Below are 23,326 nucleotides of genomic sequence, written 5' to 3' on the forward strand. Positions count from 1 at the left end.
CCTAAACCCTAAAACACTATCCCCAGCACTACCCCCTATACTACACAAACACCACTGCACTACCCTAAACCCTTACACACTATCCCCAGCACACCCTCTACACTACCCAAACACCACTGCACAACCATAACCCCTAAAACACTACCCCCACACTACACAAACACCACTGCACTACCCTAAACCCTAAAACACTACCCCCAGCACGACCCCCTACACTACACAAACTCCACTGCACTACCCTAAACCCTAAAACACTACCCCCAGCATGACCCCCTTCACAACCCAAACACAACTGCACTACCCTAAACCCAAAAACACGACCTCCAGCATGACCCCCTACACTACCCAAACACCACTGCACTACCCAAAACCCTAAAACACGACCCCCTACACTACACAAACACCACTGCACTACCCTAAACCCTAAAACACTACCCCCAGCATGACAACCTACACTACAAAAACACCACTGCACTACCCTAAACACTAAAACACTGCCCCTACATTACACAAACACTACTGCACTACCCTAAACCCTAAAACACTACCCCAGCACGATCTCCTACACTACACAAACATCACTGCACTACCCTAAACAATAAAACACCACCAGCATGACTCCCTACACTACCCAAACACCACTGCACTACCCTAAACCCTAAATGTACCCCCAGCACAACCCCCTAAACAAGACAACCACAACTGCACAATTCTAAACCCTAAAACACTACCCGCAGCACGACACCCTACACTACACAAACACCACTGCACTACCCTAAACCCTAAAACACTAACCCAAGCACGACGCCCTACACTACACAAACACCACTGTACTACCCTAAACCCTAAAACACTACCCCCAGCACAACCCTTTCACTACCCAAAAACAACTGCACTACCCTAGTCCCAAAAACACTTCCCCCAGCACGACCTCCTACAATACCCAAACTCCACTGCACTACCCTAATCCCTAAAACACGACCCCTACACTACACAAACACCACTGCACTACCCTAAACCCTAAAACACTAATCCCAGCATGACCCCCTACACTATATAAACAACACTGCACTACCCTAAACCTTAAAACACTATCCCCAGCACGACCTCCTACACTACACAAGCACCACTGAACTACCCTAAACCCTAAAACACTACCCCCAGCATGACACCCTACACTACCCAAACATAACTGCACTATCCTAAACCCTAAAACACTACCACCAGTACGACTCCCTACACTACCCAAACACCACTGCACTACCCTAAACCCTAAAACACTACCCCCAGGATGACCCCTTTACTACACAAACACCACTACACTACCTTAAACCCTAAAACACTACCCCCAGCACGACCCCCTACACTACTCAAATACCACTGCACTACACTAAACGCTGAAACACTACTCCCAGCATGACCCCCTACACTACCCAAACACCACTGCACTACCCTAAACCCTAAAACACTACCCCAGCACGACCCGACACTACGCAAACAGCACTGCACTACCCTAAACACTCAAACACTGCCCCCAGCATGACCCCCTACACTACACAAGAACCACTGAACTACCCTAAACCCTACAACACTACCACAGCACGACCCCCTACACTACCCAAACATAACTGCACTATCCTAAACCCTAAAGCACTACCACCAGCACGACTCCCTACACTACCCAAACACCACTGCACTACCCTAAACCCTAAAACACTATCCCCAGCACTACCCCCTATACTACACAAACACCACTGCACTACCCTAAACCCTTACACACTATCCCCAGCACACCCTCTACGCTACCCAAACACCACTGCTCAACCATAACCCCTAAAACACTACCCCCACACTACACAAACACCACTGCACTACCCTAAACCCTAAAACACTACCCCCAGCACGACCCCCTACACTACACAAACTCCACTGCACTACCATAAACCCTAAAACACTACCCCCAGCATGACCCCTTCACAACCCAAACACAACTGCACTACCCTAAACCCAAAAACACGACCTCCAGCATGACCCCCTACACTACCCAAACACCACTGCACTACCCAAAACCCTAAAACACGACCCCCTACACTACACAAACACCACTGCACTACCCTAAACCCTAAAACACTACCCCCAGCATGACAACCTACACTACAAAAACACCACTGCACTACCCTAAACCCTAAAACACTGCCCCTACATTACACAAACACTACTGCACTACCCTAAACCCTAAAACACTACCCCAGCACGATCTCCTACACTACACAAACATCACTGCACTACCCTAAACAATAAAACACCACCAGCATGACTCCCTACACTACCCAAACACCACTGCACTACCCTAAACCCTAAATGTACCCCCAGCACAACCCCCTAAACAAGACAACCACAACTGCACAATTCTAAACCCTAAAACACTACCCGCAGCACGACACCCTACACTACACAAACACAACTGCACTACCCTAAACCCTAAAACACTAACCCAAGCACGACGCCCTACACTACACAAACACCACTGTACTACCCTAAACCCTAAAACACTACCCCCAGCACAACCCTTTCACTACCCAAAAACAACTGCACTACCCTAGTCCCAAAAACACTTCCCCCAGCACGACCTCCTACAATACCCAAACTCCACTGCACTACCCTAATCCCTAAAACACGACCCCTACACTACACAAACACCACTGCACTACCCTAAACCCTAAAACACTAATCCCAGCACGACCCCCTACACTATACAAACAACACTGCACTACCCTAAACCTTAAAACACTATCCCCAGCACGACCCCCTACACTACACAAGCACCACTGAACTACCCTAAACCCTAAAACACTACCCCCAGCATGACACCCTACACTACCCAAACATAACTGCACTATCCTAAACCCTAAAACACTACCACCAGTACGACTCCCTACACTACCCAAACACCACTGCACTACCCTAAACCCTAAAACACTACCCCCAGGATGACCCCTTTACTACACAAACACCACTACACTACCTTAAACCCTAAAACACTACCCCCAGCACGACCCCCTACACTACTCAAATACCACTGCACTACACTAAACGCTGAAACACTACTCCCAGCATGACCCCCTACACTACCCAAACACCACTGCACTACCCTAAACCCTAAAACACTACCCCAGCATGACCCGACACTACGCAAACAGCACTGCACTACCCTAAACACTCAAACACTGCCCCCAGCATGACCCCCTACACTACACAAGAACCACTGAACTACCCTAAACCCTACAACACTACCACAGCACGACCCCCTACACTACCCAAACATAACTGCACTATCCTAAACCCTAAAGCACTACCACCAGCACGACTCCCTACACTACCCAAACACCACTGCACTACCCTAAACCCTAAAACACTATCCCCAGCACTACCCCCTATACTACACAAACACCACTGCACTACCCTAAACCCTTACACACTATCCCCAGCACACCCTCTACGCTACCCAAACACCACTGCACAACCATAACCCCTAAAACACTACCCCCACACTACACAAACACCACTGCACTACCCTAAACCCTAAAACACTACCCCCAGCACGACCCCCTACACTACACAAACTCCACTGCACTACCATAAACCCTAAAACACTACCCCCAGCATGACCCCCTTCACAACCCAAACACAACTGCATTACCCTAAACCCAAAAACACGACCTCCAGCATGACCCCCTACACTACCCAAACACCACTGCACTACCCAAAACCCTAAAACACGACCCCCTACACTACACAAACACCACTGCACTACCCTAAACCCTAAAACACTACCCCCAGCATGACAACCTACACTACAAAAACACCACTGCACTACCCTAAACCCTAAAACACTGCCCCTACATTACACAAACACTACTGCACTACCCTAAACCCTAAAACACTACCCCAGCACGATCTCCTACACTACACAAACATCACTGCACTACCCTAAACAATAAAACACCACCAGCATGACTCCCTACACTACCCAAACACCACTGCACTACCCTAAACCCTAAATGTACCCCCTTCACAACCCCCTAAACAAGACAACCACCACTGCACAATTCTAAACCCTAAAACACTACCCGCAGCACGACACCCTACACTACACAAACACCACTGCACTACCCTAAACCCTAAAACACTAACCCAAGCACGACGCCCTACACTACACAAACACCACTGCACTACCCTAAACCCTAAAACACTACCCCCAGCACAACCCTTTCACTACCCAAAAACAACTGCACTACCCTAGTCCCAAAAACACTACCCCCAGCACGACCCCCTACAATACCCAAACTCCACTGCACTACCCTAATCCCTAAAACACGACCCCTACACTACACAAACACCACTGCAATACCCTAAACCCTAAAACACTAACCCCAGCACGACCCCCTACACTACACAAACAACACTGCACTACCCTAAACCTTAAAACACTATCCCCAACATGACCCCCTACACTACACAAGCACCACTGAACTACCCTAAACCCTAAAACACTACCCCCAGCATGACACCCTACACTTCCCAAACATACCTGCACTATCCTAAACCCTAAAACACTACCACCAGTACGACTCCCTACACTACCCAAACACCACTGCACTACCCTAAACCCTAAAACACTACCCCCAGGATGACCCCTTTACTACACAAACACCACTACACTACCTTAAACCTAAAACACTACCCCCAGCACGACCCTCTACACTACTCAAACACCACTGCACTACACTAAACGCTAAAACACTACCCCCAGCATGACCCCCTACACTACCCAAACACCACTGCACTACCCTAAACCCTAAAACACTAACCCCAGCAAGACCCCCTACACTATCCAAACACCACTGCACTACCCTAAACCCTAAAACACTATCCCCAGCACTACCCCCTATACTACACAAACACCACTGCACTACCCTAAACCCTAAAACACTACCCCCACACTACACAAACACCACTGTACTACCCTAAACCCTAAAACACTACCCCCAGCACGACCCCTACACTACACAAACACCACTGCACTACCCTAATCCCTGAAACACGACCTCCAGCATGACCCCTACACTACACAAACACCACTGCACTACCCTACACCCTAAAACACTACCCCCAGCACAACCCCCTACACTACACAAACACCACTGTTCTACCCTAAACCCTAAAACACTACCCCCAGCATGACCCCCTTCACAACCAGGCCTGGGCGAAAATTTCATTCCGTTCGCGGAAATTGCGATAATTTGACATTTTCACGTTCCGCGGAGAGAGCGAAAATGTAAAAATTTCCGCATTCCGTAGCTTGGCGATAATTTGTTCTTGCTCGCGCTGTAAAATAATACATTCTTGCGCGCGCGCGATCGCCTTACCTGAATCCCTGCGTTCGCCGACAAGTTTTCTTGATCCGGTCGCGTTCTCCATGAGATGTTGTATTGTTTTCAGCCATTTGCGCTGTCTCGCGACAGTTCACGCCTGCAGTGACGTCATGCGTCGCGCGATCACGTCTTTCTTCTCACGATCATGCACCGCGAGACAACTGAAAACAAGATGGCCGCGCCCGCGAGCAACCACATGGGTAAGTTGGCGAGCCGCAACCATGCAGAAAATCTCGCGAACATGCGGGAAAAAAACTTCCGCATCTTCGCGATATTTCCACGTGTTTGCGATCATTTTTAACATTTTCGCGATAATTTGCGAAAGTGGATTTCGCAAATTCCGCCCACCTCTATTCAAAACCCAAACACAACTGCACTACCCTAAACCCAAAAACACGACCTCCAGCATGACCCCCTACACTACCCAAACACCACTGCACTACCCTAAACCCTAAAACACTGCCCCCTACATTACACAAACACTATTGCAATACCCTAAACCCTAAAACACTACCCCAGCACGATCTCCTACACTACACAAACATCACTGCACTACCCTTAACAATAAAACACCACCAGCATGACTCCCTACACTTCCCAAACACCACTGCACTTCCCTAAACCCTAAATGTGCCCCCAGCACAACCCCCTAAACAAGACAACCACCACTTCACAATTCTAAACCCTAAAATACTACCCGCAGCACAACACCCTACACTACACAAACACCACTGTACTACCCTAAACCCTAAATCACTACCCCCAGCACAACCCCCTTCACTACCCAAACACAACTGCACTACCCTAGTCCCAAAAATACTACCCCAGAACGACCCCCTACACTACCCAAACTCTACTGCACTACCCTAAACCCTAAAACACGACCCCTACACTACACAAACACCACTGCACTACCCTAAACCCTAAAACACTACCCCCAGCACGACACCCTACACTACCCAAACATAACTGCACTACCCTAAACCCTAAAACACTATCCCCAGCACTACCCCCTATACTACAAAAAACACCACTGCACTACCCTAAACCCTCACACACTACCCCCAGCACAGCGCCCTACACTACCCAAACACCACTTCACTACCCTAAACCCTAAAACACTACCCCAGCACGACCCGACACTACGCAAACAGCACTGCACTACCCTAAACACTCAAACACTGCCCCCAGCACGACCCCCTACACTACACAAGAACCACTGAACTACCCTAAACCCTACAACACTACCACAGCACGACCCCCTACACTACCCAAACATAACTGCACTATCCTAAACCCTAAAGCACTACCACCAGCACGACTCCCTACACTACCCAAACACCACTGCACTACCCTAAACCCTAAAACACTATCCCCAGCACTACCCCCTATACTACACAAACACCACTGCACTACCCTAAACCCTTACACACTATCCCCAGCACACCCTCTACACTACCCAAACACCACTGCACAACCATAACCCCTAAAACACTACCCCCACACTACACAAACTCCACTGCACTACCCTAAACCCTAAAACACTACCCCCAGCATGACCCCCTTCACAACCCAAACACAACTGCACTACCCTAAACCCAAAAACACGACCTCCAGCATGACCCCCTACACTACCCAAACACCACTGCACTACCCAAAACCCTAAAACACGACCCCCTACACTACACAAACACCACTGCACTACCCTAAACCCTAAAACACTACCCCCAGCATGACAACCTACACTACAAAAACACCACTGCACTACCCTAAACCCTAAAACACTGCCCCCTACATTACACAAACACTACTGCACTACCCTAAACCCTAAAACACTACCCCAGCACGATCTCCTACACTACACAAACATCACAGCACTACCCTAAACAATAAAACACCACCAGCATGACTCCCTACACTACCCAAACACCACTGCACTACCCTAAACCCTAAATGTACCCCCGGCACAACCCCTAAAAAAGACAACTACCACTGCACAATTCTAAACCCTAAAACACTACCCGCAGCACGACACCCTACACTACACAAACACCACTGCACTACCCTAAACCCTAAAACACTAACCCAAGCACGACGCCCTACACTACACAAACACCACTGTACTACCCTAAACCCTAAAACACTACCTCCAGCACAACCCTTTCACTACCCAAACACAACTGCACTACCCTAGTCCCAAAAACACTACCCACAGCACGACCCCCTACACTACCCAAACTTCACTGCACTACCCTAATCCCTAAAACACGACCCCTACACTACACAAACACCACTGCACTACCCTAAACCCTAAAACACTAATCCCAGCACGACCCCCTACACTACACAATCAACACTGCACTACCCTAAACCTTAAAACACTATCCCCAGCACGACCCCCTACACTACACAAGCACCACTGAACTACCCTAAACCCTAAAACACTACCCCCAGCATGACACCCTACACTACCCAAACATAACTGCACTATCCTAAACCCTAAAACACTACCACCAGTACGACTCCCTACACTACCCAAACACCACTGCACTACCCTAAACCCTAAAACACTACCCCCAGGATGACCCCTTTACTACACAAACACCACTTCACTACCCTAAACCCTAAAACACTATCCCCAGCACTACCCCCTATACTATACAAACACCACTGCACTACACTAAACGCTGAAACACTACTCCCAGCATGACCCCCTACACTACCCAAACACCACTGCACTACCCTAAACCCTAAAACACTACCCCAGCACGCCCCGACACTACGCAAACAGCACTGCACTACCCTAAACACTCAAACACTGCCCCCAGCATGACCCCCTACACTACACAAGAACCACTGAACTACCCTAAACCCTACAACACTACCACAGCACGACCCCCTACACTACCCAAACATAACTGCACTATCCTAAACCCTAAAGCACTACCACCAGCACGACTCCCTACACTACCCAAACACCACTGCACTACCCTAAACCCTAAAACACTATCCCCAGCACTACCCCCTATACTACACAAACACCACTGCACTACCCTAAACCCTTACACACTATCCCCAGCACACCCTCTACGCTACCCAAACACCACTGCACAACCATAACCCCTAAAACACTACCCCCACACTACACAAACACCCCTGCACTACCCTAAACCCTAAAACACTACCCCCAGCACGACCCCCTACACTACACAAACTCCACTGCACTACCATAAACCCTAAAACACTACCCCCAGCATGACCCCCTTCACAACCCAAACACAACTGCACTACCCTAAACCCAAAAACACGACCTCCAGCATGACCCCCTACACTACCCAAACACCACTGCACTACCCAAAACCCTAAAACACGACCGACTACACTACACAAACACCACTGCACTACCCTAAACCCTAAAACACTACCCCCAGCATGACAACCTACACTACAAAAACACCACTGCACTACCCTAAACCCTAAAACACTGCCCCTACATTACACAAACACTACTGCACTACCCTAAACCCTAAAACACTACCCCAGCACGATCTCCTACACTACACAAACATCACTGCACTACCCTAAACAATAAAACACCACCAGCATGACTCCCTACACTACCCAAACACCACTGCACTACCCTTAACCCTAAATGTACCCCCAGCACAACCCCCTAAACAAGACAACCACAACTGCACTACCCTAAACCCTAAAACACTAACCCAAGCACAACGCCCTACACTACACAAACACCACTGTACTACCCTAAACCCTAAAACACTACCCCCAGCACAACCCTTTCACTACCCAAAAACAACTGCACTACCCTAGTCCCAAAAACACTTCCCCCAGCACGACCTCCTACAATACCCAAACTCCACTGCACTACCCTAATCCCTAAAACACGACCCCTACACTACACAAACACCACTGCACTACCCTAAACCCTAAAACACTAATCCCAGCACGACCCCCTACACTATACAAACAACACTGCACTACCCTAAACCTTAAAACACTATCCCCAGCACGACCCCCTACACTACACAAGCACCACTGAACTACCCTAAACCCTAAAACACTACCCCCAGCATGACACCCTACACTACCCAAACATAACTGCACTATCCTAAACCCTAAAACACTACCACCAGTACGACTCCCTACACTACCCAAACACCACTGCACTACCCTAAACCCTAAAACACTACCCCCAGGATGACCCCTTTACTACACAAACACCACTACACTACCTTAAACCCTAAAACACTACCCCCAGCACGACCCCCTACACTACTCAAATACCACTGCACTACACTAAACGCTGAAACACTACTCCCAGCATGACCCCCTACACTACCCAAACACCACTGCACTACCCTAAACCCTAAAACACTACCCCAGCACGACCCGACACTACGCAAACAGCACTGCACTACCCTAAACACTCAAACACTGCCCCCAGCATGACCCCCTACACTACACAAGAACCACTGAACTACCCTAAACCCTACAACACTACCACAGCACGACCCCCTACACTACCCAAACATAACTGCACTATCCTAAACCCTAAAGCACTACCACCAGCACGACTCCCTACACTACCCAAACACCACTGCACTACCCTAAACCCTAAAACACTATCCCCAGCACTACCCCCTATACTACACAAACACCACTGCACTACCATAAACCCTAAAACACTACCCCCAGCATGACCCCCTTCACAACCCAAACACAACTGCACTACCCTAAACCCAAAAACACGACCTCCAGCATGACCCCCTACACTACCCAAACACCACTGCACTACCCAAAACCCTAAAACACGACCCCCTACACTACACAAACACCACTGCACTACCCTAAACCCTAAAACACTACCCCCAGCATGACAACCTACACTACAAAAACACCACTGCACTACCCTAAACCCTAAAACACTGCCCCTACATTACACAAACACTACTGCACTACCCTAAACCCTAAAACACTACCCCAGCACGATCTCCTACACTACACAAACATCACTGCACTACCCTAAACAATAAAACACCACCAGCATGACTCCCTACACTACCCAAACACCACTGCACTACCCTAAACCCTAAATGTACCCCCTTCACAACCCCCTAAACAAGACAACCACCACTGCACAATTCTAAACCCTAAAACACTACCCGCAGCACGACACCCTACACTACACAAACACCACTGCACTACCCTAAACCCTAAAACACTAACCCAAGCACGACGCCCTACACTACACAAACACCACTGCACTACCCTAAACCCTAAAACACTACCCCCAGCACAACCCTTTCACTACCCAAAAACAACTGCACTACCCTAGTCCCAAAAACACTACCCCCAGCACGACCCCCTACAATACCCAAACTCCACTGCACTACCCTAATCCCTAAAACACGACCCCTACACTACACAAACACCACTGCAATACCCTAAACCCTAAAACACTAATCCCAGCACGACCCCCTACACTACACAAACAACACTGCACTACCCTAAACCTTAAAACACTATCCCCAGCACGACCCCCTACACTACACAAGCACCACTGAACTACCCTAAACCCTAAAACACTACCCCCAGCATGACACCCTACACTACCCAAACATACCTGCACTATCCTAAACCCTAAAACACTACCACCAGTACGACTCCCTACACTACCCAAACACCACTGCACTACCCTAAACCCTAAAACACTACCCCCAGGATGACCCCTTTACTACACAAACACCACTACACTACCTTAAACCTAAAACACTACCCCCAGCACGACCCCCTACACTACTCAAACACCACTGCACTACACTAAACGCTAAAACACTACCCCCAGCATGACCCCCTACACTACCCAAACACCACTGCACTACCCTAAACCCTAAAACACTAACCCCAGCAAGACCCCCTACACTATCCAAACACCACTGCACTACCCTAAACCCTAAAACACTATCCCCAGCACTACCCCCTATACTACACAAACACCACTGCACTACCCTAAACCCTCACACACTACCCCCAGCACAGCCCCCTACACTACCCAAACACCACTGCACTACCCTAAACCCTAAAACACTACCCCCAGCACGACCCGCCACTACTCAAACAGCACTGCACTACCCTAAACACTCAAACACTGCCCCCAGCACGACCCCCTACACTACACAAGAGCCACTGAACTACCCTAAACCCTACAACACTACCACAGCACGACCCCCTACACTACCGAAACATAACTGCACTATCCTAAACCCTAAAACACTACCACCAGCACGACTCCCTACACTACCCAAACACCACTGCACTACCCTAAACCCTAAAACACTATCCCCAGCACTACCCCCTATACTACACAAACACCACTGCACTACCCTAAACCCTCACACACTATCCCCAGCACACCCTTTACACTACCCAAACACCACTGCACTACCCTAACCCCTAAAACACTACCCCCACACTACAAAAACACCACTGCACTACCCTAAACCCTAAAACACTACCGCCAGCACGACCCCCTACACTACACAAACTCCACTGCACTACCCTAAACCCTAAAACACTACCCCCAGCATGACCCCCTTCACAACCCAAACACAACTGCACTACCCTAAACCCAAAAACACGACCTCCAGCATGACCCCCTACACTACCCAAACACCACTGCACTACCCAAAACCCTAAAACACGACCCCCTACACTACACAAACCCACTGCACTACCCTAAACCCTAAAACACTACCCCAGCACGATCTCCTACACTACACAAACATCACTGCACTACCCTTAACAATAAAATACCACCAGCATGACTCCCTACACTTCCCAAACACCACTGCACTTCCCTAAACCCTAAATGTGCCCCCAGCACAACCCCCTAAACAAGACAACCACCACTTCACAATTCTAAACCCTAAAATACTACCCGCAGCACGACACCCTACACTACACAAACACCACTGTACTACCCTAAACCCTAAATCACTACCCCCAGCACAACCCCCTTCACTACCCAAACACAACTGCACTACCCTAGTCCCAAAAACACTACCCCAGAACGACCCCCTACACTACCCAAACTCTACTGCACTACCCTAAACCCTAAAACACGACCCCTACACTACACAAACACCACTTCACTACCCTAAACCCTAAAACACTATCCCCAGCACTACCCCCTATACTATACAAACACCACTGCACTACCCTAAACCCTCACACACTACCCCCAGCACAGCGCCCTACACTACCCAAACACCACTGCACTACCCTAAACCCTAAAACACTACCCCAGCACGACCTGACACTACGCAAATAGCACTGCACTACCCTAAACACTCAAACACTGCCCCCAGCACGACCCCCTACACTACACAAGAACCACTGAACTACCCTAAACCCTACAACACTACCACAGCACGACCCCCTACACTACCCAAACATAACTGCACTATCCTAAACCCTAAAGCACTACCACCAGCACGACTCCCTACACTACCCAAACACCACTGCACTACCCTAAACCCTAAAACACTATCCCCAGCACTACCCCCTATACTACACAAACACCACTGCACTACCCTAAACCCTTACACACTATCCCCAGCACACCCTCTACACTACCCAAACACCACTGCACAACCCTAACCCCTAAAACACTACCCCCACACTACACAAACACCACTGCCCTACCCTAAACCCTAAAACACTACCCCCAGCACGACCCCCTACACTACACAAACTCCACTGCACTACCCTAAACCCTAAAACACTACCCCCAGCATGACCCCCTTCACAACCCAAACACAACTGCACTACCCTAAACCCAAAAACACGACCTCCAGCATGACCCCCTACACTACCCAAACACCACTGCACTACCCAAAACCCTAAAACACGACCCCCTACACTACACAAACACCACTGCACTACCCTAAACCCTAAAACACTACCACCAGCATGACAACCTACACTACAAAAACACCACTGCACTACCCTAAACACTAAAACACTGCCCCTACATTACACATACACTACTGCACTACCCTAAACCCTAAAACACTACCCCAGCACGATCTCCTACACTACACAAACATCACTGCACTACCCTAAACAATAAAACACCACCAGCATGACTCCCTACACTACCCAAACACCACTGCACTACCCTAAACCCTAAATGTACCCCCAGAACAACCCCCTAAACAAGACAACCACCACTGCACAATTCTAAACCCTAAAACACTACCCGCAGCACGACACCCTACACTACACAAACACAACTGCACTACCCTAAACCCTAAAACACTAACCCAAGCACGATGCCCTACACTACACAAACACCACTGTACTACCCTAAACCCTAAAACACTACCCCCAGCACAACCCTTTCACTACCCAAAAACAACTGCACTACCCTAGTCCCAAAAACACTTCCCCCAGCACGACCTCCTACAATACCCAAACTCCACTGCACTACCCTAATCCCTAAAACACGACCCCTACACTACACAAACACCACTGCAATACCCTAAACCCTAAAACACTAATCCCAGCACGACCCCCTACACTACACAAGCACCACTGAACTACCCTAAAACACTACCCCCAGCATGACACCCTACACTACCCAAACATAACTGCACTATCCTAAACCCTAAAACACTACCACCAGTACGACTCCCTACACTACCCAAACACCACTGCACTACCCTAAACCCTAAAACACTACCCCCAGGATGACCCCTTTACTACACAAACACCACTACACTACCTTAAACCAAAAACACTATCCCCAGCACTACCCCCTATACTATACAAACACCACTGCACTACCCTAAACCCTCACACACTACCCCCAGCACAGCGCCCTACACTACCCAAACACCACTGCACTACCCTAAACCCTAAAACACTACCCCAGCACGACCCGACACTACGCAAACAGCACTGCACTACCCTAAACACTCAAACACTGCCCCCAGCACGACCCCCTACACTACACAAGAACCACTGAACTACCCTAAACCCTACAACACTACCACAGCACGACCCCCTACACTACCCAAACATAACTGCACTATCCTAAACCCTAAAGCACTACCACCAGCACGACTCCCTACACTACCCAAACACCACTGCACTACCCTAAACCCTAAAACACTATCCCCAGCACTACCCCCTATACTACACAAACACCACTGCACTACCCTAAACCCTTACACACTATCCCCAGCACACCCTCTACACTACCCAAACACCACTGCACAACCATAACCCCTAAAACACTACCCCCACACTACACAAACACCACTGCCCTACCCTAAACCCTAAAACACTACCCCCAGCACGACCCCCTACACTACACAAACTCCACTGCACTACCCTAAACCCTAAAACACTACCCCCAGCATGACCCCCTTCACAACCCAAACACAACTGCACTACCCTAAACCCAAAAACACGACCTCCAGCATGACCCCCTACACTACCCAAACACCACTGCACTACCCAAAACCCTAAAACACGACCCCCTACACTACACAAACACCACTGCACTACCCTAAACCCTAAAACACTACCCCCAGCATGACAACCTACACTACAAAAACACCACTGCACTACCCTAAACACTAAAACACTGCCCCTACATTACACATACACTACTGCACTACCCTAAACCCTAAAACACTACCCCAGCACGATCTCCTACACTACACAAACATCACTGCACTACCCTAAACAATAAAACACCACCAGCATGACTCCCTACACTACCCAAACACCACTGCACTACCCTAAACCCTAAATGTACCCCCAGAACAACCCCCTAAACAAGACAACCACCACTGCACAATTCTAAACCCTAAAACACTACCCGCAGCACGACACCCTACACTACACAAACACAACTGCACTACCCTAAACCCTAAAACACTAACCCAAGCACGACGCCCTACACTACACAAACACCACTGTACTACCCTAAACCCTAAAACACTACCCCCAGCACAACCCTTTCACTACCCAAAAACAACTGCAATACCCTAGTCCCAAAAACACTTCCCCCAGCACGACCTCCTACAATACCCAAACTCCACTGCACTACCCTAATCCCTAAAACACGACCCCTACACTACACAAACACCACTGCAATACCCTAAACCCTAAAACACTAATCCCAGCACGACCCCCTACACTACACAAGCACCACTGAACTACCCTAAAACACTACCCCCAGCATGACACCCTACACTACCCAAACATAACTGCACTATCCTAAACCCTAAAACACTACCACCAGTACGACTCCCTACACTACCCAAACACCACTGCACTACCCTAAACCCTAAAACACTACCCCCAGGATGACCCCTTTACTACACAAACACCACTACACTACCTTAAACCAAAAACACTACACCCAGCACGACCCCCTACACTACTCAAACACCACTGCACTACACTAAACGCTAAAACACTACCCCCAGCATGACCCCCTTCACTACCCAAACACCACTGCACTACCCTAAACCCTAAAACACTAACCCCAGCAAGACCCCCTACACTATCCAAACACCACTGCACTTCCCTAAACCCTAAAACACTATCCCCAGCACTACCCCCTATACTACACAAACACCACTGCACTACCCTAAACCCTCACACACTACCCCCAGCACAGCCCCCTACACTACCCAAACACCACTGCACTACCCTAAACCCTAAAACACTACCCCCAGCACGACCCGCCACTACTCAAACAGCACTACACTACCCTAAACCTTAAAACACTATCCCCAGCACGACCCCCTACACTACACAAGCACCACTGAACTACCCTAAACCCTAAAACACTACCCCCAGCATGACACCCTACACTACCCAAACATAACTGCACTATCCTAAACCCTAAAACACTACCACCAGTACGACTCCCTACACTACCCAAACACCACTGCACTACCCTAAACCCTAAAACACTACCCCCAGGATGACCCCTTTACTACACAAACACCACTACACTACCTTAAACCCTAAAACACTACCCCCAGCACGACCCCCTACACTACTCAAATACCACTGCACTACACTAAACGCTGAAACACTACTCCCAGCATGACCCCCTACACTACCCAAACACCACTGCACTACCCTAAACCCTAAAACACTACCCCAGCACGACCCGACACTACGCAAACAGCACTGCACTACCCTAAACACTCAAACACTGCCCCCAGCATGACCCCCTACACTACACAAGAACCACTGAACTACCCTAAACCCTACAACACTACCACAGCACGACCCCCTACACTACCCAAACATAACTGCACTATCCTAAACCCTAAAGCACTACCACCAGCACGACTCCCTACACTACCCAAACACCACTGCACTACCCTAAACCCTAAAACACTATCCCCAGCACTACCCCCTATACTACACAAACACCACTGCACTACCCTAAACCCTTACACACTATCCCCAGCACACCCTCTACGCTACCCAAACACCACTGCACAACCATAACCCCTAAAACACTACCCCCACACTACACAAACACCACTGCACTACCCTAAACCCTAAAACACTACCCCCAGCACGACCCCTACACTACACAAACTCCACTGCACTACCATAAACCCTAAAACACTACCCCCAGCATGACCCCCTTCACAACCCAAACACAACTGCACTACCCTAAACCCAAAAACACGACCTCCAGCATGACCCCCTACACTACCCAAACACCACTGCACTACCCAAAACCCTAAAACACGACCCCCTACACTACACAAACACCACTGCACTACCCTAAACCCTAAAACACTACCCCCAGCATGACAACCTACACTACAAAAACACCACTGCACTACCCTAAACCCTAAAACACTGCCCCTACATTACACAAACACTACTGCACTACCCTAAACCCTAAAACACTACCCCAGCACGATCTCCTACACTACACAAACATCACTGCACTACCCTAAACAATAAAACACCACCAGCATGACTCCCTACACTACCCAAACACCACTGCACTACCCTAAACCCTAAATGTACCCCCTTCACAACCCCCTAAACAAGACAACCACCACTGCACAATTCTAAACCCTAAAACACTACCCGCAGCACGACACCCTACACTACACAAACACCACTGCACTACCCTAAACCCTAAAACACTAACCCAAGCACGACGCCCTACACTACACAAACACCACTGCACTACCCTAAACCCTAAAACACTACCCCCAGCACAACCCTTTCACTACCCAAAAACAACTGCACTACCCTAGTCCCAAAAACACTACCCCAGCACGACCCCCTACAATACCCAAACTCCACTGCACTACCCTAATCCCTAAAACACGACCCCTACACTACACAAACACCACTGCAATACCCTAAACCCTAAAACACTAATCCCAGCACGACCCCCTACACTACACAAACAACACTGCACTACCCTAAACCTTAAAACACTATCCCCAGCACGACCCCCTACACTACACAAGCACCACTGAACTACCCTAAACCCTAAAACACTACCCCCAGCATGACACCCTACACTACCCAAACATACCTGCACTATCCTAAACCCTAAAACACTACCACCAGTACGACTCCCTACACTACCCAAACACCACTGCACTACCCTAAACCCTAAAACACTACCCCCAGGATGACCCCTTTACTACACAAACACCACTACACTACCTTAAACCTAAAACACTACCCCCAGCACGACCCCCTACACTACTCAAACACCACTGCACTACACTAAACGCTAAAACACTACCCCCAGCATGACCCCCTACACTACCCAAACACCACTGCACTACCCTAAACCCTAAAACACTAACCCCAGCAAGACCCCCTACACTATCCAAACACCACTGCACTACCCTAAACCCTAAAACACTATCCCCAGCACTACCCCCTATACTACACAAACACCACTGCACTACCCTAAACCCTCACACACTACCCCCAGCACAGCCCCCTACACTACCCAAACACCACTGCACTACCCTAAACCCTAAAACACTACCCCCAGCACGACCCGCCACTACTCAAACAGCACTGCACTACCCTAAACACTCAAACACTGCCCCCAGCACGACCCCCTACACTACACAAGAGCCACTGAACTACCCTAAACCCTACAACACTACCACAGCACGACCCCCTACACTACCGAAACATAACTGCACTATCCTAAACCCTAAAACACTACCACCAGCACGACTCCCTACACTACCCAAACACCACTGCACTACCCTAAACCCTAAAACACTATCCCAGCACTACCCCCTATACTACACAAACACCACTGCACTACCCTAAACCCTCACACACTATCCCCAGCACACCCTTTACACTACCCAAACACCACTGCACTACCCTAACCCCTAAAACACTACCCCCACACTACAAAAACACCACTGCACTACCCTAAACCCTAAAACACTACCCCCAGCACGACCCCCTACACTACACAAACTCCACTGCACTACCCTAAACCCTAAAACACTACCCCCAGCATGACCCCCTTCACAACCCAAACACAACTGCACTACCCTAAACCCAAAAACACGACCTCCAGCATGACCCCCTACACTACCCAAACACCACTGCACTACCCAAAACCCTAAAACACGACCCCCTACACTACACAAACACCACTGCACTACCCTAAACCCTAAAACACTACCCCCAGCATGACAACCTACACTACAAAAACACCACTGCACTACCCTAAACCCTAAAACACTGCCCCCTACATTACACAAACACTACTGCACTACCCTAAACCCTAAAACACTACCCCAGCACGATCTCCTACACTACACAAACATCACTGCACTACCCTTAACAATAAAATACCACCAGCATGACTCCCTACACTTCCCAAACACCACTGCACTTCCCTAAACCCTAAATGTGCCCCCAGCACAACCCCCTAAACAAGACAACCACCACTTCACAATTCTAAACCCTAAAATACTACCCGCAGCACGACACCCTACACTACACAAACACCACTGTACTACCCTAAACCCTAAATCACTACCCCCAGCACAACCCCCTTCACTACCCAAACACAACTGCACTACCCTAGTCCCAAAAACACTACCCCAGAACGACCCCCTACACTACCCAAACTCTACTGCACTACCCTAAACCCTAAAACACGACCCCTACACTACACAAACACCACTTCACTACCCTAAACCCTAAAACACTATCCCCAGCACTACCCCCTATACTATACAAACACCACTGCACTACCCTAAACCCTCACACACTACCCCCAGCACAGCGCCCTACACTACCCAAACACCACTGCACTACCCTAAACCCTAAAACACTACCCCAGCACGACCCGACACTACGCAAACAGCACTGCACTACCCTAAACACTCAAACACTACCCCCAGCACGACCCCCTACACTACACAAACTCCACTGCACTACCCTAAACCCTAAAACACTAACCCAAGCACGACGCCCTACACTACACAAACACCACTGTACTACCCTAAACCCTAAAACACTACCCCCAGCACAACCCTTTCACTACCCAAAAACAACTGCACTACCCTAGTCCCAAAAACACTTCCCCCAGCACGACCTCCTACAATACCCAAACTCCACTGCACTACCCTAATCCCTAAAACACGACCCCTACACTACACAAACACCACTGCAATACCCTAAACCCTAAAACACTAATCCCAGCACGACCCCCTACACTACACAAGCACCACTGAACTACCCTAAAACACTACCCCCAGCATGACACCCTACACTACCCAAACATAACTGCACTATCCTAAACCCTAAAACACTACCACCAGTACGACTCCCTACACTACCCAAACACCACTGCACTACCCTAAACCCTAAAACACTACCCCCAGGATGACCCCTTTACTACACAAACACCACTACACTACCTTAAACCAAAAACACTACACCCAGCACGACCCCCTACACTACTCAAACACCACTGCACTACACTAAACGCTAAAACACTACCCCCAGCATGACCCCCTTCACTACCCAAACACCACTGCACTACCCTAAACCCTAAAACACTAACCCCAGCAAGACCCCCTACACTATCCAAACACCACTGCACTTCCCTAAACCCTAAAACACTATCCCCAGCACTACCCCCTATACTACACAAACACCACTGCACTACCCTAAACCCTCACACACTACCCCCAGCACAGCCCCCTACACTACCCAAACACCACTGCACTACCCTAAACCCTAAAACACTACCCCCAGCACGACCCGCCACTACTCAAACAGCACTACACTACCCTAAACACTCAAACACTGCCCCCAGCACGACCCCCTACACTACACAAGAACCACTGAACTACCCTAAACCCTACAACACTACCACAGCACGACCCCCTACACTACCCAAACATAACTGCACTATCCTAAACCCTAAAACACTACCACCAGCACGACTCCCTACACAACCCAAACACCACTGCACTACCCTGAACCCTAAAACACTATCCCCAGCACTACCCCCTATACTACACAAACACCACTGCACTACCCTAAACCCTCACACACTATCCCCAGCACACCCTCTACACTACCCAAACACCACTGCACTACCCTAACCCCTAAAACACTACCCCCACACTACAAAAACACCACTGCACTACCCTAAACCCTAAAACACTACCCCCAGCACGACCCCCTACACTACACAAACTCCACTGCACTACCCTAAACCCTAAAACACTACCCCCAGCATGACACCCTTCACAACCCAAACACAACTGCACTACCCTAAACCCAAAAACACGACCTCCAGCATGACCCCCTACACTACCCAAACACCACTGCACTACCCAAAACCCTAAAACACGACCCCCTACACTACACAAACACCACTGCACTACCCTAAACCCTAAAACACTACCCCCAGCATGACAACCTACACTACAAAAACACCACTGCACTACCCTAAACCCTAAAACACTGCCCCCTACATTACACAAACACTACTGCACTACCCTAAACCCTAAAACACTACCCCAGCACGATCTCCTACACTACACAAACATCACTGCACTACCCTAAACAATAAAACACCACCAGCATGACTCCCTACACTACCCAAACACCACTGCACTACCCTAAACCCTAAATGTACCCCCGGCACAACCCCTAAAAAAGACAACTACCACTGCACAATTCTAAACCCTAAAACACTACCCGCAGCACGACACCCTACACTACACAAACACCACTGCACTACCCTAAACCCTAAAACACTAACCCAAGCACGACGCCCTACACTACACAAACACCACTGTACTACCCTAAACCCTAAAACACTACCTCCAGCACAACCCTTTCACTACCCAAACACAACTGCACTACCCTAGTCCCAAAAACACTACCCACAGCACGACCCCCTACACTACCCAAACTTCACTGCACTACCCTAATCCCTAAAACACGACCCCTACACTACACAAACACCACTGCACTACCCTAAACCCTAAAACACTAATCCCAGCACGACCCCCTACACTACACAATCAACACTGCACTACCCTAAACCTTAAAACACTATCCCCAGCACGACCCCCTACACTACACAAGCACCACTGAACTACCCTAAACCCTAAAACACTACCCCCAGCATGACACCCTACACTACCCAAACATAACTGCACTATCCTAAACCCTAAAACACTACCACCAGTACGACTCCCTACACTACCCAAACACCACTGCACTACCCTAAACCCTAAAACACTACCCCCAGGATGACCCCTTTACTACACAAACACCACTACACTACCTTAAACCCTAAAACACTACCCCCAGCACGACCCCCTACACTACTCAAATACCACTGCACTACACTAAACGCTAAAACACTACCCCCAGCATGACCCCCTACACTACCCAAACACCACTGCACTACTCTAAACCCTAAAACACTAACCCCAGCAAGACCCCCTACACTACACAACCACCACTGCACTACCCTAAACCCTAAAACACTACCCCAGCACGATCTCCTACACTACACAAACATCACTGCACTACCCTTAACAATAAAACACCACCAGCATGACTCCCTACACTTCCCAAACACCACTGCACTTCCCTAAACCCTAAATGTGCCCCCAGCACAACCCCCTAAACAAGACAACCACCACTTCACAATTCTAAACCCTAAAATACTACCCACAGCACGACACCCTACACTACACAAACACCACTGTACTACCCTAAACCCTAAATCACTACCCCCAGCACAACCCCCTTCACTACCCAAACACAACTGCACTACCCTAGTCCCAAAAACACTACCCCAGAACGACCCCCTACACTACCCAAACTCTACTGCACTACCCTAAACCCTAAAACACGACCCCTACACTACACAAACACCACTGCACTACCCTTAACCCTAAAACACTATCCCCAGCACTACCCCCTATACTACACAAACACCACTGCACTACCCTAAACCCTCACACACTACCCCCAGCACAGCGCCCTACACTACCCAAACACCACTGCACTACCCTAAACCCTAAAACACTACCCCAGCACGACCCGACACTACGCAAACAGCACTGCACTACCCTAAACACTCAAACACTGCCCCCAGCACGACCCCCTACACTACACAAGAACCACTGAACTACCCTAAACCCTACAACACTACCACAGCACGACCCCCTACACTACCCAAACATAACTGCACTATCCTAAACCCTAAAGCACTACCACCAGCACGACTCCCTACACTACCCAAACACCACTGCACTACCCTAAACCCTAAAACA

This window comes from Triturus cristatus, chromosome 1_1, assembly GCF_964204655.1.
Source record: "Triturus cristatus chromosome 1_1, aTriCri1.1, whole genome shotgun sequence".
In the NCBI taxonomy this organism is placed as follows: Eukaryota; Metazoa; Chordata; class Amphibia; order Caudata; family Salamandridae; genus Triturus; species Triturus cristatus.